This window comes from Trichomycterus rosablanca, chromosome 2 (assembly GCF_030014385.1).
Source record: "Trichomycterus rosablanca isolate fTriRos1 chromosome 2, fTriRos1.hap1, whole genome shotgun sequence".
Taxonomy (NCBI): domain Eukaryota; kingdom Metazoa; phylum Chordata; class Actinopteri; order Siluriformes; family Trichomycteridae; genus Trichomycterus; species Trichomycterus rosablanca.
The window spans coordinates 28,673,095-28,691,981 of record NC_085989.1 but is presented as its reverse complement, the minus strand read 5'-3'; positions in this window follow the sequence as shown (position 1 = coordinate 28,691,981).

Genomic DNA, 18,887 nt, shown 5'->3' with positions numbered 1-18,887 from the left:
GGAGATGGGAAAATCACTAGCTTATTTTTGTTATCTACAACAATGTTGCATTGGGTTTTTAACAGAAATACACTATATGGCCAAAGGTATTTGGTCACCTGACCATGAGCTTATTAGACAGTCCATTTCAAAGTCAAATGGTATTAAAATCTGCTTTAAGCAGGAAAAGGTTCCAAATACATGTCTAATGATCTGGGTGTTTAGGACTTAAGATTTCCAAATACCACAGAGATGATCTGCAACTCTTATTAGAAAAAACTACAAACTTTATATCTAGTAAAATTGGGACACTTTGTAAATGACTATTCAGACAAGAATCTGTGATTTGTTAATTATCTTGAATCTTTAAACTGACTAAAGTAAAAAGACAAACAGTGCAATGACCAACCTAACTGTATTTTGTAAATATAAAAAAAACCCACAATTTGAAGCATGAAACTAATATGTAAAGTAGATGCTAAAAGACCTACATTACTAGCAATAATATATTATTTTAAAATTACTAATAATTCTCTCATTCTCTAAATTGGCAGAAAGTGGTACCCTTACCTGTTACATGTTTCAAAATTGTGTAACTTTAATAATATATAAACTTTTCACTCTGATTTTGCCTCTGTTCCAAGTTTTTGAGTGTTACAGACATTTTGTTCAATTTTGGTACCTCTGTCAGTTAAATAATAAAGGTTCATGAGAATTAAGAAATTACAGATTCTTGTTTTTATTGCATTTTACTAAACTTTTCTGGAAATGGAGTTTGCATATGGACAATTAAAAACTAAAGTAACTGGGTTAAGCCCACTTTGGTTAAACTTTTCTGCCCTAGGACCTATATATACAGTGGTGTTCAAAAAAAATAGCAGTCCAACATCATTAACCTGAAAAATCACTGTTTTTAGTAGAAATGCTATTTTTACATAGCAAAAAATTTACTTGAAAGTGTAGTAGAGTAATGAAAACAAAACAAACCCAACAATTAGGACATGCATGCCGTTCATTCTGAGTAATCGAAGCATTGATTGAAAGGGGGTTGTTCAAAATAATAGCAGTGAGGTTTTCAATTGGTGAAGTCATTCATTCTGCAGAAGAACGGGTGTAAATTTTGGCCCTTATTTAAGGTAGGAGGGTGGCAAATGTTGCACAGGTTGGTCATAGTGCATTTCCTCCTGAAATACTGGGTAAAATGTGTTGTTCCAGACACTGTTCTGATAAACAGCGTACTTTAATTAAAAAGTTGATAGTAGAGGGAAAAACAAACAGAGAAGTGCAGCAAATTATAGGCTACTCAGCTAAAATGATCTCAAATGCCTTAAAGTGACAACGAAAACCTAAAAGATGCGGAAGGAAACGTGGAACTACTGTTCGATTGGATCAAAGAATAGCCAAAATGGCAAAGGTTCAGCCAATGATCACCTCCAGAAAGATCAAGGAACATCTGAAGTTACCAGTGAGTACAGAAGATGATTAAGTGAAGCCAATTTACCAGCAAGAACTCCTTGCAAAGTCCCGTTGTTAAGAAAAAGACACGCCCTGAATGGGGTAAAATTTGCCAAGGCACATTGACTGGTCCAAAGAGAAATGGCTCAACATTTTGTGGACTGGTGAAAGCAAAATTGTTCTTTTTGGGTCTAGTGATCGTAGACAGTACAGTGGGGCCAAAAAGTATTTAGTCAGCCACTGATTGTGCAGGTTCTCCTACTTAGAAAGATGAGAGAGGTCTGTAATTTTCATCATAGGTACACTTCAACTATGAGACAAAATGAGAAAAAAAAATCCAGGAAATCACATTGTAGGATTTTTAAAGAATTTATTTGTAAATTATGGTGGAAAATAAGTATTTGGTCAATAACAAAAGTTCAACTCAATACTTTGTAACATAACCTTTGTTGGCAATGACAGAGGTCAAACGTTTCCTGTAAGTCTTCACCAGGTTTGCACACACTGTAGCTGGTATTTTGGCCCATTCCTCCATGCAGATCTCCTCTAGAGCAGTGATGTTTTGGGGCTGTCGCTGGGCAACACGGACTCCACAAATTTTCTATGGGGTTGAGGTCTGGAGACTGGCTAGGCCACTAGGACCTTGAAATGCTTTTTACGGAGCCACTCCTTCGTTGCCCGAGCGGTGTGTTTAGGATCATTGTCATGCTGGAAGACCCAGCCACGTTCCATCTTCAATGCTCTCACTGATGGAAGGAGGTTTTGGCTTAAAATCTCACGATACATGGCCCCGTTCATTCTTCCCTTAACACGGATCAGTTGTCCTGTCCCCTTTGCAGAAAAACAGCCCCAAAGCATGATGTTTCCACCCCCATGCTTCACAGTAGGTATGGTGTTCTTGGGTTTTTCTTCTTCCTCCAAACACGACGAGTTGAGTTTTTACCAAAAAGTTCCATTTTGGTTTCATCTGACCACATGATATTCTCCCAATCCTCTTCTGGATCATCCATAAGCTCTCTGGCAAACTTCAGACGGGCCTGGACATGTACTGGCTTAAGCAGGGGGACAAGCCTGGCACTGCAGGATTTGAGTCCCTCTCGGTGTAGTGTGTTACTGATGGTAGCCTTTGTTATTTTGGTCCCAGCTCTCTGCAGGTCATTCATCAGGTCCCTCCGTGTAGTTCTGGGATTTTTGCTCACCGTTCTCATGATCATTTTGACCCCACGGGATGAGATCTTGACCCCAAGGGAGATTATCAATGGTCTTGTATGTCTTCCATTTTCTTACAATTGTTCCCACAGTTGATTTATTCACACCAACCTGCTTGCCTATTGTAGATTCACTCTTCCCAGCCTGGTGCAGGTCTACAATTTTCTTCCTGGTGTCCTTCGACAGCTCTTTGGTCTTGGCCATGGTTGACTGTTTGAGGCTGGGGACAGGTGTCTTTTATACAGATAACGAGGTCAAACAGGTGCCATTAATACAGGTAACGAGTGGAGGACAGAAGAGCTTCTTAAAGAAGAAGTTACAGGTCTGTGAGAGCCAGAAATCTTGCTTGTTTGTTATTGACCAAATACTTATTTTCCACCATAATTTACGAATAAATTCTTTAAAAATCCTACAATGTGATTTCCTGGATTTTTTTTCTAATTTTGTCTCTCATAGTTGAAGTGTACCTATGATGAAAATTACAGACCTCTCTCATCTTTCTAAGTAGGAGAACCTGCACAATCAGTGGCTGACTAAATACTTTTTGACCCCACTGTATGTCAGACGACCCCTGAGCACTGAATTCAAGCCAAAAAGTACACTGTGAAGACAGTAAAGCACGGTGGTACAAAATGATGATATGGGGATGTTTTTCATACCATGGTGTTACGTCTATTTATGGCATACGAGGGATCATGGATCAGTTTAAATATATCAGAATACTTGAGGAGATCATGTTGCCCTATGTCGAAGAAGAAATGTCCTTAAAATGGGTGTTTCAACATGACAATGACCCAAAACATCTTGGTTACAGATAAACAAGTTTGAGGTTTGAGTCAGTGGCCAGCCCAATCCCCTGACTTCAATCCAAGAGAGAACTTGTGTTCTGACATCTGAAACACGTTTTTTTTTTAGGCAAAACCCAAAAATGCAGAAGAACTGTGGAATGTCGTCTAATCATCCTGGACTGGAATACCTGTTCAGAGGAGCCAGAAGTTGGTCGACTCCATGCAACACAGATCTCGGAAACAATTGTTATGCCACTAAATATTAGTTCAGTAATTTAAAGTAAAGTGAAACCTCAACCATTTTTTTAAGTTTATAGATAATTTTTTTGAGTTTTTAAAGAAAAATGCTGGCACTGCTATTTTTTTGAACAGCCTAATATTAATTTTTCTTAACTTTCTGTAAAGGATTAACACAAACTGGCTAAATTTTGTTAGTGTTTTGATTTAGAATTGAAAGTGTAGTATTTTCAGTGCATTTGCATTTATGGAAATAAAAGTTACTATAATGATTTTGCACTTTATTCACTTTTTTAAAATCACTGCTATTTTTTGAACACCACTGTATATAATTTGAACCTTGGTTTTAATCAATAGTGCATTTACCCAAGGGCATTTGGGATTTGGGAATTAGGGAACTGGCATCTGCCCATGAGACATCTAAAAGGTTTGCTATTGATTTCCCTCAGTCTATTTAACAAAATGTCATTTACTGTACAAAACAACAGGTACTTAGTGTTCCATGCCATCCTTTAGGCCAGGGGTGTCAAACTCATTTTCACCGAGGGCCACATCAGCATTATTGTGGCCCTCAAAGGGCCGATTGTAACGTATCCTGCTGTGATTGCAGTCACATTGCTGTTTTTCTTGGAGGCTGAATTCTGCATTTATATTGTCCTACTTTCCCACAGACACGTAATACCTCATAACACAAGAGACGCACCGGTTTCTCTTCCTGAAGCACAAACTTGTTTTCACTTTCATTACATTTCCTCCTTCTGCTTAATTTTCTTAATTATCTTCTTGTACATTTTAGGATCATGTGTAAATATGTGTAACATCATCTACTGGCAGGCTGTGTCACTTTGCAGGTCACAAAATCAGCATACATTTTGAAAGATGCAGTTTGTTTAGGATTTTACAGTGTATTTTTAAGACAATCATTCTGCCCTCACTAATAGTTTATCCCCCTTTCCCAGCTAGACAGACTGACAGAGAGACAGACAGACAGACAGCTCCCTTCAGAATACAGTCGGTTTTATTTACTTCCCAGCTGTGTGATACACTGTGTGCACCAGAATGAAGTAAAAATACAAACAATAAAGAACCTAATACAGTAAAAAGCACACAGCTGTAGTCAAGTGTTACATCTGGTACAATATGAGCTTTAACCAAACGTAAAATAGCGCTAAGGAGTTAAAATTGTGTGTAAAGATACTAACTGCTATAGTAACGTAACAACAGTATTTAATTACGGTAAATTTGTAACTAAAACGCTGTGATATACTCACTAAACATTTACTAACAACTGAGAATATAAACGCCACTACTTACAGACGATGCTTTGGTATTATATTGCAATATAATTATTTGTATTTATTTATTATTGTTTACATTACTGACTACGCTACTTCGCGTTCTCTTTGCCGTAAAAGTGACATGGCTTCTTAGCGAAGGTTAAAGTTAGTTGCCATGACTACGATGTCACGGTTGTCTCTTAAAGGCGCAGTAAGTAACATTTATTTAAAGGCGCAGGAGTCCCGTTAAATTATAAGCGCGTCTCTGTAACGACACGAACCATCACAACAATCATACAGTCGTTAAACCTCTCGCGGGCCACAGAAAATGACGTGGCGGGCCGGATCTGGCCCGCGGGCCGTGAGTTTGACACCGCTGCTTTAGGCCATCTATTATGTCCATTAGACTGTGCCAATACCTAGATCCTGCTTTGGATAGCAAGATTATTGTCTCTTTATTAAACAATTGAATCATTACGCTGTGATTCAGTTGACATGTAATGAGATCTTTGGGTTGTTGAAATGTTCTTCACTGATGTCTATCTTCCCCAAGGCAGAAAGAAGAAGATGTCCTTCACAGTGATGTTAAAGGCTATACAAATATAAAAGTCAAAACTACTAGTGAGAAGTATTTTGGCTGTTTTAATGATCATTTTTTGTTGTCTTAGCTTGCTTTGTTCCTAATCATTTTATGACTTTTCCACATTCAGTCAAATTTAGTGGTTATGATCTGTGATTGTTTTTGCTTTTTTCTTACATTTAAAACATCCTCTTATACCTCCTAGTTAACAGAATAATATTACACTGTGTTACATATACTAAAGAATTCTTTAAATGCAAACCCCATTTCGGAAAAAGTTGGGACATATAAAAGGCAATAAAATATTAATTTGTGAATTGTTAATTCTTTTAAAACTTAAATTAACAGACAAATAGTAGAGAACAATATTTCGATTGTTTTCACTGATCAAATTAATGGGAGTGCATTGGTTCCCATGGCATGGATGACTCGCGTACATGTGACGGTACCACTGACGGAGTGGAGTATATTGGGATTTTAGAGAGACACATGCTGCCATCAAGGTGACCTCTTTTCCCAGCTGAAGTCTTGTATCAATCGAAAATGGAGAAAAGTTCCACTTGCTACACTACAGCAATTCGTGCCCTCAGTTCCTGAACTATTAAAAAGTATCATTAATATGAAAGATGATGGAACAGAAGGGTCACCATTCTTAATGTCATACTTAATGCCATATGGGTATGTAACCTGGGTCCTAAACCCAAACACATTTTAACTTACTGCTGAACCAGATGATCAAAGACATTTTCCTCGGGTCATTTGGCATTTTTAAATGTAACCCTTTGTTATGGAAAAATTACAAAATACACCTTTTATTTGCGAGCAGATTTTATTTTGCATTTATTTAAATAAACAAATGATGTTTGTATGAGTAAAGCATAATCCCTTATCCCAGGTATATTCTGTGTAACTCTTTCCAGAAGGTGGTTCTTATTTTGTGTTTGTTATGAACTCTCTGTTCAGGAAAATACAATATCAATGCTCTCCTTTGCCACAGGTCTGGAAATATCATTAGTTTTTTGGCTCTCTCCTCTCCATTGTTTTGCTTGGTGCTTTTACTGTTCCATTGCACCACTAGATAATGTATCTAAGACTTTCAAGGAATTTTTAAGAGGTCATGCAGGAATGTTCTAGTTTTAAATGTTAACTGACTTCATGATGCATTATGAAGTTAAAAATACGACAGTTAAGGCTCTGTTAAATTGCCTGTATTGTTTGAAAGAAAGCAAGAAAAAATTATGATTAATTAATGATAAAACTTTTGTCTTTTGTGAAATTGATTATGTCCATTCCTTCCTTTCCCTTACATTAAAGCACATGTTCACACAACATTGATTTGAGATTTGAGATTTTTAGCCATCAGTATACACTTAATCACACATAATGATAATAAAACAAGTGAAAACATCTTTTTGAAAGTTTATTAAAAATTAAAAAGGTCTTCATGGCTTGGTTTTTGTTCAAACAATGCAGTATAAATTGTGGGCTTTTACAGATATAGGTGTGTGCCTTTCCAAACTATGTCCAATCCATTCAGTTTGGGTGATTAAGTGTAGATTAATGGGAACGTGGCAATTATTACTATTTAAAATTAAATAAACACTATAAGTAAAAAGTAAATGTAAGTAAATAAAATAAAATAATAAGTAAACAAAAGTATATTATACTTCCTTCCTGGTGTTTGCACATATGCAAAACATTAATACATTAGGGCTACAATGTATTGATTTTTGCATGTTGCCATTGAGACTTAGGATAAAATGTTTAGAAACACTGCATCTAACATTCAATATGGTTGGTATTTTTGGAAATATATGCACTTAGAACTACATTTATAAAATGTTGCTTATTACATACCCTGAAAGATTACTATTAATATTATCTGTGATAAAGTTGATTTCAACTCCTGGCAACTATATGAACAGTGTTTCTCCAGTACATCCTATCCTTAGGCTTTGAGTGGGAGGTTAGGTTTTATTGGTTCTAGAATTCGTTTATTTGTTTTCTTTGCCGTCCAAGGTGACCAAGAGATTACTGTTGAGAAGCCCCACTTACAGTACTAATTTATTTATTAGGATTTTAACGTCATGTTTTTCACACTTTGGTTTCACTCATGACAGAAACGACTTTGGGAGGAAACCGGAGCTCCCGAAGGAAACCCAGGCAGACACGGGGAGAACTTGCAAAGTCCACACAGAAAGGACCCTGATCGCCCCACCTGGGGATCAAACCCAGGACCTTCTTGCTGTGAGGCGACAGAGCTACCAACGTAGCCACTATGCCACCCTTATAGTACTAAAAGCCTTCAAAACAGAGATGAGGAAGACCACTCTAAATAATCACTTTAAAAGTTATTTTTAAGTTAAAGCATTTATGCATTTAACATGTTTTAAATTTATTTTACAGCTTGATTATACAGTGATAAAACACTGAATTTTTAGGGAGGTTCTGCGCAACTGTTGGCTAATAATAGCTGTTTATGCTTAGAACTTGTGACATTTTTCTCAAACTCTTCAATAAGATACTGTTCTAACGCAAGAAGTCTCTGACATAATTTTCTGTGTACATCACTATGGTAACTAAGTTCATTTTGCGGAGGAAGCATGTCTCTGAGTTTTTTTTTCCACAGGAGACCCTTGCTGAATGCAGCGGGCCTGGGAACACCGAACAATAGCTTTCCACATAACCATTCATGTGTACCACAAGGGGCCTATATGTATCAAAGACAGATCAGAGTAATCATAGTCCAATAAACAAAAGCATTCATACTGCAGCCTAATGACAGTCAGTAGTTTGTTGCCAGTATTCCACCCTGTTTGCTGTCAGTTTATCTGAATTTGTTCATTCAGAACTCAGTCATAACTGTTTTGTCATGGTCAGGATCAAAGTAAATTCATATGAAACAAACTCTAAACAGAGAACTGTTTCACTGCGGAGCATCACTTTTATGCTCATTTACAGTCATTCGCAACTAAGGGCAATTTAAAGTGACCAATCCACTTGCTGACATGTAAATGTAATGGGTATACAAAGACATACAATAGTAGTGTTGACCAGCATGTAAAAACTTTCTCAAAAATAAAGTGCTTACTAAAGGTGAATTAACTTTTGAAAACATGGTGGGTCTATACGTTCTTGTAATTCTTGGTAGGTTTTCATACTTGTTCCAGGGACTTGTAATGACAAAACATGATTTACCTGTTTTAATATTTCACCATGTTGATCCAGGTGTTTGTTTGTTTGTTTTTTGTCAAATGTCATTCTGTTGGGTGTATAGCACACTAAATGGTTTGTTACACTGTACACTCTATAGGACACACATAAATAATAAGGGTGTAGAATGGCTGATTCAATTAAGTAACTAAAATAAAAACTAAAAATGGGTGCAGAATAACATTTTTGTATTGGTATAGTTTAAAAATGTATTTACATTTATTAGCTGTTGATTTTACTATTTCACTACAATGCCTGTTATGTCAATCATGTCTTGTTCCATTTCCTTTAAACCTAGAAATGATGTATGGCTTTTACTTTGCATTATATATTTTCAGGGTCAGGATGGTCAGTCGCCTCACAGCAAGAGGGTCCTGGGTTCAATCCCCAGACGGGGCGGTCTGGGTCCTTTTGGAGTTTGCATGTTCTCCCCGTGTCTGCGTGAGTTTCCTCTGGGAGCTCCGGTCTCCTCCCACAGTCCAAAAACATGCAATCAGGTTAATTGGAGACACTGAATTGCCTTATAGGTGAATGGGTGTGTGTGTGTCCAGCTATATTAAAAAAAACAGTGGCAAGGTTACAAAACTGATGAACTAGAGAGATTTTGAATTATCTATAGTAAAATGTTCACAGTTTTTGCATTATCATTCCTGGGATTGAGGCCATTATTTGAAGTTACAGAAGTTATGTAATTGGTTGTTTTATCCTTTAAGTACTGGAATACTGGAACACTGAGATTAAAGTAGATATAATGTTAACAAAAAAGAACATCAATTTATTAAATCTTGACATTAAACAAGCCCATCTAAAAAGATTAGGAGCTTATCTCCTAGGAAGGAGATTCTCTAGTTTTAATTAAGTGTCTTGATTTGTAAAATGACAATATGATAAGGCACCCACATGTCAAGAGTGAAGGTACAGTTATGACAGGACTAGTGAAAGGACACAGGAGACAAGGAAGACCAAGAAAAAGGCTGCATTGACAACATCACAACATGAATTGAATTATCAGAGGCTAATCTGCTACAAGCAACATGAGACAAAGGGCAGTGGAAAAAGCTGACCCATCTGTGCAGCCAATCATCCTAAAGTGATAATAAGTGTAGTGACATCACATGACATTTAGGACCTATGATTTCTTGAACTGTAACCTGGGAACTAAAATTGGTGCTGTTTCTTTCAAAGGTAATAAATTATGAATAGTATCTATGATAGTTCTTGCTGTGTGTATGCACAAACAGATAGATAAGAAAACATTTAATTAGTGTGAAGAAACATGATAAGCATAGATGCAGAGCATAGTTGAGGAATCATACCATGCTCTTTGGTCTTTATAAAAATGCAGAAGATGCTCAGCTGACTTTAATTTTTTAATTTGTTCAATCTCAGAATTTATCAGAATTCACAGAAGAAAGGTACTGAGTAAAAGTAACTCTTAAACCTTGTACTGCAAAGGTTAAGAAACAAAAATTAAGATAATAGGTCAGCCTTAGAAATACAACAAGGAAAGATCACAGAGGGCTATCACTTAAACAAAATTTATCCCAAAATGTATTTTCTTAAGCAGAATACAAATACTCCTAACAAATTATCACATAAGCTTCATGTGCACTGTACCCATGTCCCAGAACAGGTAGACATAAAGTCATAGTGTTAGCGATGACTTTAAGGTTGTCAATAAAGTTAGCGATAACAAAGCCCATCCATTTAGAGAAAAGATATTATTGGTCATTTGTCTTTTGAAATTTGTCTGTCATTAAAATTACTATTGCTTGGCCCTATTGCTTGTAAATTTATAGCTTGACAACCAATCACTAACATTCTTTCCAGCATAGAGGGCCGTGACTGTTCCCCTCTGCTCAAGTGTAAGTGAGTAACTCTATTAATATTAGAGTTACCAGTTGTTATTTTAACCAGACAGTCCAGTGTTTAATTTATTTTATTTATTTTCATCAGCTGCTTTTTCTGGTCAGGGTTACAGCAGGTCTGGTTTCACCAGGAAACACTGATTCTAACCCAGATCTTAGCAGTGGTGGGCTAGCATAAAAGACCACTGCACCACCCAAGCACTGACTACTGATGTGTTGCTTCAAAGTAAGTATACATTATACTGTTGTTCCAAATAAAATATAAGAAAAGCATTGATACTTAGTGTCTTGTTTTTTTCCACTTCACAAATCTAGCAATGCCTGTCAATTAATTAAAAAAGTCTGTTACCTAAATAAAATATATATAAGACATTATGTTTAATCAAACAAAGTTATCTTTCAGTTATAAATAAATTATGGGAGTGACAGGAGTGGGATGTGTTGGATAATATGGGTGTGGGTGTCAGAGATGACCACTTGTGTCCTGATCTCTGTAAAATACAAAACCATTTGACTTTCATAAGCTCATACTGTGTTTACAATCCATTTAGGGTAAGTGTATCCTTGCAATCTGTATACATTTTATGAATACAAACACATCCAGAAACCCCCTGTTCTTTGATATGTTTAAAGGTTGGCTGAAAAAGACAACACATGCAAATGGAAACATATTCTTTTAACAAACATATTAGAGTAAAACAGAGAGCCAGTACTTTGCAAAGGAACCCTATGGCTAATTAGCACAGAAAATACACTTGATTAGCTTTGCTAAAGTACATGGAAAAGTGCAAAGCATAACATGAATAGAACTGCATAAAAATGTTCACGTGAACAATGCACACCCAATCAAAATAAAAAGAACATACCCAAATACAGCCAGAAGATACCTTTAAAAAAGCTGACACTGGTGGAATGTGTGATTAGTTAATAGAGATGTATAACTCAGCATGCTTCATGTGATACTGGTCATTTACAGCACAGATCATCAATATTTGTTTTTAGTCAGCTCTGAGTATGTCCAATTTCAAAATCATATTGGCAGGCATGACCATGACTCAGTATGTGAATAGAAATAATGTATTTGGAAATTTAAAAGGTAGAATATGCTGACAGTGAAGGTCAATAGGTCATCTTTTTTTGCGTCAGCCTGAATCATAAGCCAGTACATCACTTTACCTACATCATTTCAGCCTCATACTGCATGTCTATAGCATAATTATTATTTTAGAGTTGCAGGATATTTTGACCTCTATATACTTTTGCTTAAAAAGTAAAACTTTCTAAAACTTACTGCTATTGTGTTACAGCATGATTAACTGACAAAAACAGAAAGAAAATATTTCTGAAGTTTTTACTGATCAACTCCATTGGATTTTCAAAATATAAACACATTTAGAAATTGATGCCTGCAACACATTCGAAAAAGTTTGAACAGATGTGTGTGTACTATGGTGCTTCATAAATGTCTCTATTAATGACCCATTTTGATGGTTTGGATACTGAGGACAAGTGGAATTTTTTACTTTCTCACTTGATAGAAGATAACAGCTGCTTAACAGTCTGTGGTCATTGTTGTCTGATTCTCTACTTTATGCTGCACCATACATTTTTAGATTGACAGACTGATACTTCAGCCAGGCCAGTCAAACATACCTTTTTGCATCAATGGTAGCTTCACACATATGCAAGTCACCCTTGCTTTCCGCACCGATGCACCCCCATACAATGACAGTTGCTGGCTTTTGCAGCTTTCACTACAAACAGTATGGATTGGCACGCTTCCATCTGTCCATCTAAGATGAGTTTGGACCTAGAGAACTCAGGTGTGTTTCTATATAGAATTGATGTCTGGCTTTTTCTGAGTCCATGTACCTTTATTTATCATAGCAGCATTACGGATTCTCATTAAATGTCAGCTGAGGGTCACACACATTTAGCAGTGATTTCCGTTCTTGCCCTACACGTACCAAAATTTCTCTTCACTATATTATGTAAGATACAGGCATTGAGAAATGTTCTTTTTGAACTGATTGAACATTCTTTTATGAGGTTTGGAACACAGTGGTGAACCACAACCCATCATTGCTTCCACAGATTGAGCCTATGTTAGATCCTCGTTTGATACTCAATCATAATCCATTTCTACAACATTTTACATGTCCCAGTGTTTTTGAAAATGGGGTTTGTAGCAAATAGGACATAATAAATGAAGATATAAAACCAAAACAATTGTTATTAAACAATTTTTAATAGATTTTTATATCTGCAACTGCAAATAGCTGTTTAGAATGTTATCTTTTTTGTCCTTAACCGTAATACTCCTTGGAGGATGTACAAACAGACTGTGGAGTTCACTAGTTATACAGTTTTATTTATTAGGAAGCACATCTGATTAAATTATTTCGGATTTGTAACTTATTTACCATGAGCACTGCATCAGGCACTTGTCATTTCTGATTTTTGAAGAGTTCAGTCTGAGCATTTCAATACAAAAAGATTCTCTATACACAAAGCGAATGTGTGTTTCTATACTGACACACTGTATTTGTTTTCCAGGACAGATGTGAGCTGCTGTTGCTGAGAGCTGATGAAGTAGAAAGAGCTCGATTGTTCAAGAATATGTTGACTAGGTCCACACATTACTTCTAATCTCTAATGGAATTGATATGCTATCTCTTTCTTATTACACTCACACTGCCCCTATAATTGTCATTACTTCCTGGAAACAAATTGATCTACTTCACTTTTTTGGAGGAAACAAGCCCTGCCTTGCTCAGCGGCTTGGTCATCTGGGACTGATTCATTCCTGGCGTGGGTCACACACACTAGTGAAATGTATATAATGCAATCCTATTATCTGCGTTCTCTGACTCATGCACGCGTGGGACGCTCATATCACACTTGTGGTTTTGTAATCACTGAATCCCACCCCTGAGAGTGACACATTGAAGATGATGGGTGCAGTGGGGTTTTAGGGTTAAACTCAGATCATTCATGGACTTGCATATCTGTCATATGGCTTTACAGGAGAAGTGATGCATGCTTACTGTAGATACATTGTACACCATATTTACAGTAAATGTCTTTGAGTAGGTGCAGAAGTGAAGGCATGAATCATATGTATTTACAGCCAACACTTCACAAAGCTGTTAAAATGCCCAAGGTATCATTTTCAGTTTAATTCCTAATTTACGGACTCAAAAGAAAGTTTGGGTGCCACATAGCACCAGTGTCCTTGAAAACTGAGTTTAATCCTTGTCCTTGGTTTCTGACTGTGGGAATTTTGGATTTTCCTCACTGTTTTATATGGATTTCCCATGAATTATCAGCTTTCCTCTTCTAACCGTCCACAAATTGCTAGTAGGTGCATTGGCTTCTTTGCAGCATCTCATTCCTAAAGTGCAAATCGTGTCACAGATTTTAAGAAAAGACTAATTACAATTAAACATTTAAGTCTACAATAATTACAAAAAAGCTGCAAGATCATGGAGGGACTGGTTATTAAAATGTATACAGAAACAACTATTCTGTATGCATTTATACATGAATACATAATCACAATTTTTTATTATTTTATTTATCTGGTATTTAAATATCAGCTGTGCAATTGGCTGGCTGGACATCTACACAGACATGATCGGCTTAGTCTGAAGCGGGGTGGGGGTTAATGGATTGGCACCTTGTCCAGGGTGTATTAATGCAATGATTCCAGATAGAACTGGATCCACTGTAAGCCCTGACAAAGCAGTTGATGAAAATAAAAATAATAAAAATGATACGTGTAGTTTAGCTGTTAGTCTGACAGGAAATATTTCAGCATAAAAAGTGCACATTCAGGCTTTAAAAGGGCCCGTGATTAAGAAGAAGGTCTAGAAACAGTTTTAGCTGACCCTATGCACTAGTAGGAAGACATTTACATTTTCAGCATTTACCAGACACTTATCCAAGGTGACTTACAGTGACAGTGTACAGTCTAAGCAATTGAAGGTTAAGGGCCTTGCTCAAGGGCCCAACAGTGGTAATCTAGCAGTGGTGTGGCTTGAACCAGTGATCTTTCGATTACTAGTCCAGTAGCTTTACCACTAGGCTACAACTGCAGTCCAGAGACAGAATCCACATTTCCGTCACTAGAGTACAAACAGCGAGGTGAATAGATGACATCTCAGCAACATAGCCAAAGGGCTATGCACCAAACTTTTCAGGTCCATGAGTCTTACAGTTGTTTCCTACTTAGCGACTGACCCGTTGAGAAACCTGTTAATAAACGTGCTTTTGTCATGTCCTTATTTTAAGTTTCTTTAAAGATTTGCTATTTAATGTAGCATTATTAACAAGTGTAACAAGTTGGTTTTCTTTAACCGCTTTTTCCCAAAGCAGGAGGCATAGAACAGCCTATTGTAGTTTAAAGAAGACTACACATCCAAGGGGTGACAGCACTCATTAGTGCTAATGTGCCACAGCTGACTCCAGGGAAATGTAATGAAGCCTGGAACACAAAGCTGCGCTGAGTCTTTGCTTTGCTAGTAAGGTAGACAGCGAGTGCTGTGATTGCTCGCTAACTTTCAGAGAGCACTCTTCCTAGTTAATTTACCTGTTTGTAAACTGATGTCTGCTCTGCCTCCACAGTTTCACTTCCTGTATTTGACTAACAGCTCTTGAAGTTCAGATCAGCCAGATTTTTCTTAGGGTCAAGGGAGAAGCATTGCACTGTGTCACTGCACTGGTTACAGTTCCACCTAGCACTTTCCCTCTTAGCCTCACCACCTCACCAACTCCATTACAACAAGTTAAGCTTTAACTCTTGGTGCCTTTATTATTCATTACGAAAATGAGCACTGTTTAATTCTGTTTTAGCATATATGAACATTGTCCAGAATAAAATGGCAATTATTCACTGTTGTAAGCATACCTTAAACTTTGTATTATCTATATAATAACTGTTGTAAATAAAAAATTAAAGACTTAGGGATGCCGGGGTCTCATGATGTACTCTCCACAATTGATATTAGTATTAATGATTTTGGATATATCATATTGCAACTACATCTTTTGTTTTTTTATCCAAAGTGGTTCTGAAGTGAACCTTTTTAACCACCTGGGGCTGAAGCCAGTAAAACTGAGGCCGCCATGACAAAAATGCTGTTCCTGCTGGACCCCTGGATGTGTTGGGTCTCTGCAATCACGATGTCAAGAACTCACTGATAGACTACTTTATCACAGACTGAACCGATGGATGATGAATTCCTTTTATTATATGAATTACTATAACATATGAATGAAATACTTGAATATATGAATTACTTTTATTATTCTTTTTATTTGCAATCCCTATTGTTAAAATAGTTTTTATTTTTAGCCATCTCATATTTTTCTTGTTCAAATTATTTAATTCTAATTCTAATTCATCAGGTTTTGGAATCTGGAATCTGTAAAGTTGCTTTGTGACAATTTTTATTGTAAAAAAAAAAAAAAAAAGCACTGTACAAATAAACTTTGAATGAATTAATAAGCTTTAGTAATATGTTTTATGCAGTTGTTCTATTACGTGGTGAAACTCCATTATCTGAAAGGGTTTGATATGTAAGACAGTTTTACTTGCATCCATACGTGGTCATGGAACTCAGTTTGATGAAAGAGGCAGTGACTCTACACAACTTCCTCATTCCATTCCACTAGTAATTTCTGCAACTGTTCTTTTCTGTGACTGACTGGAACAAAACCTTCAAAAATAAAAGCAGCGATCAACAAGCTTCTAGTTTAACTTAATCTAATTGATTGGGTTTCTGGCATAGACCTTACTTTTCAGTACAATCCACATATTCTTGACCAGGATTTAATGAAGACCATTCCAGTAGCTTGATTTAGCTACTGTGTTTTGGGTCATTGTGGTCGTTGTCCTATTAGAATATCCAACAGTGTCTAAGCCTGCAGAATGTTGATTTTCCTTCTACATTATTCTGTTAACTCTCTGCACTAGGTTTACAGGCAGCAAAACAGCCCCACCAGTAGGTGCTGTGTTACTGGGTTTAAACATCTCACATTCAAGGAGAATGCCTTTATATATCCTGTATACATTTACACGTGTACAGTACAATTAAACTTTTTTTCCACATATGCCAGCTTGTTTTGAAGCTGGGGTCAGAGCGCAGGGTCAGCCATTATACGGCACCCCTGGAGCAAACAGGATTAAGTACCTTGCTCAAGGGCCCAACAGTGGCTGCATAGCAGAGCCTGGACTTGAACCAACAATTCTTTGAAGCAGTGATCTATTTCTTACATGGCCACATTTAAGGTGATATATTGTATGTACTGATGTATTTTTTCTGGTATTTCGCGGTCTTGCTAGCTATGTTTTATATCTCACTAGCAAAGACTTGTTTTTAACATTGAGCATGTTTTGCATGAACATGATTTCTATAGTTATAATCATAGTCATGATTGTTTAAGTGCTAATGTAAGCAGTGTGCTATTTAGGCTGTTGATCAATATACAAAATATTTTCTCAGCATACCGCATACAAAACAATGTGTTGAATACAATGACCACGCCAACTACAACAATATAACGTAGGACAACATTATGTACAATTTACAACAATAAAAAACAGATACTAAGAGGTACTTGGTGGCTGCAGCTATGACTACAGCTGAACTCTCTAAATGAATGAATAACAAATACATAATTTGCTGGATTAAAACATAAATGTATCATGTATATTAAGAAAATACACCAATGTAGCTATAAAGTAGTATAGCTGATAATAAGCTGCTTGCCGGTACACTGCTTGTCACTGAATTTGAGGAGTTTCACATGTTCTTTCCATGGTCTGTGTGAGTTTCCCTTCAACTATCAAAAATAACACTGGAGGAAATCAGGAAGTCCAGTCAGAAATGGTTGGGCTACTATAAATTGTCCCGAAGAGTATTTCAATAAGTGGATGAGTGAATAAATGCTGCTTTAAGATGGATTGTTCGGTCCGTACACTGACTTTACGACTGCTGGAAAATTCTTATTTTTATTCTAAATTTTTAAACAGTGATGTTGATTAATCAGTTCTTATTTACAGTACTTTTTTGGGTTTTCATTCTCAATTTATTAAATTTCAATACTTTAGGTTTTCATGTTGAGAAACTGGGGCAGAAAAAGATATGAATGCAATCTAAAATAAACAATAAGCTTTTGACTTGTGCTTGAAGTAATGACATAGACACAAGATACATGCTGATAATTTCCATCTGCTTTTCAGGACTGATAAGTTGTGCTGTGTGTTACTATCCACTCAGGCCTGATAAAGAAAGACCTTGTTTGTTCCAAAATTAGTTGCTGCCTATACATTACATCCAATCTCCAGTATCTCTGCCTCATCTCTGTTAGATATTGTCCATTCTTTAAGAAGTTCCTGTAGGTTCAAAGTGTGTTATATGTCTTTAAGCTTAAAGCTTCTATCATGACTACATTTGGCCAGTGGGTTAATCTAGTTCATTTCGTGTCCTTCTGTGGGGAATTGAACCCTAACGTCCTCATCTAAACCAGAAGTCAAAAGAGACAGTAAAAAGGGAAGTTTCTTTATAAAAAGCTATGTTGACGATTCATCTTATACAGGTCTATGTACTCTGAAATTAAATTCCTTTTTTACTTATCTGTCATTCCAATGTGTGTGAGTGTAGATCAAATAAAAATGCCTAACCACTTACAGACATACTTGTGAAGAGTGTTGTAATGAAAGGATTTCAGGCTACTGTTTACTATGACCAACCCGTAGGCAGGCATTTAAAACAGAATACTGCAGAGCAAGTCAATTCATGTTAAAACAATCATTGCAACATGGAATGAAGGAATGCTGTAATCTGTTTACTTACATGATTTAAAAGAGCTCCCTCATGACAATTATTGCAGCATACTTTGTCTTATTTAGACAATTTCTTCTACTGCAAATAATTTATTTGCTGGATATGATCTTGGTATGATCTTTACCAGGTGTAAAACCTGTTTCATCCCTAATCTGTCCACATTTTGTCAGGGTGCATTGATTTTTCTTTATTGATTATTTGACAGAACTTTCTTGCAACAAATTCCCATTTTATTGTCTTTACCTATCTACAGTGTTTCAACACTTTAGGTGCTTTAGCATTTTATATTAAAGAAATATGCTTGCAAAGAAATATGCTTGTGCCAACAGTTGTATCTGTTAGCACGGATGTGCCCTTAGGCAAGTAAAGGGTATACTATAATAACATGGTTAGATGGTTTGATGATTTTGGTGTGGAGGAAGTCCAGTGAC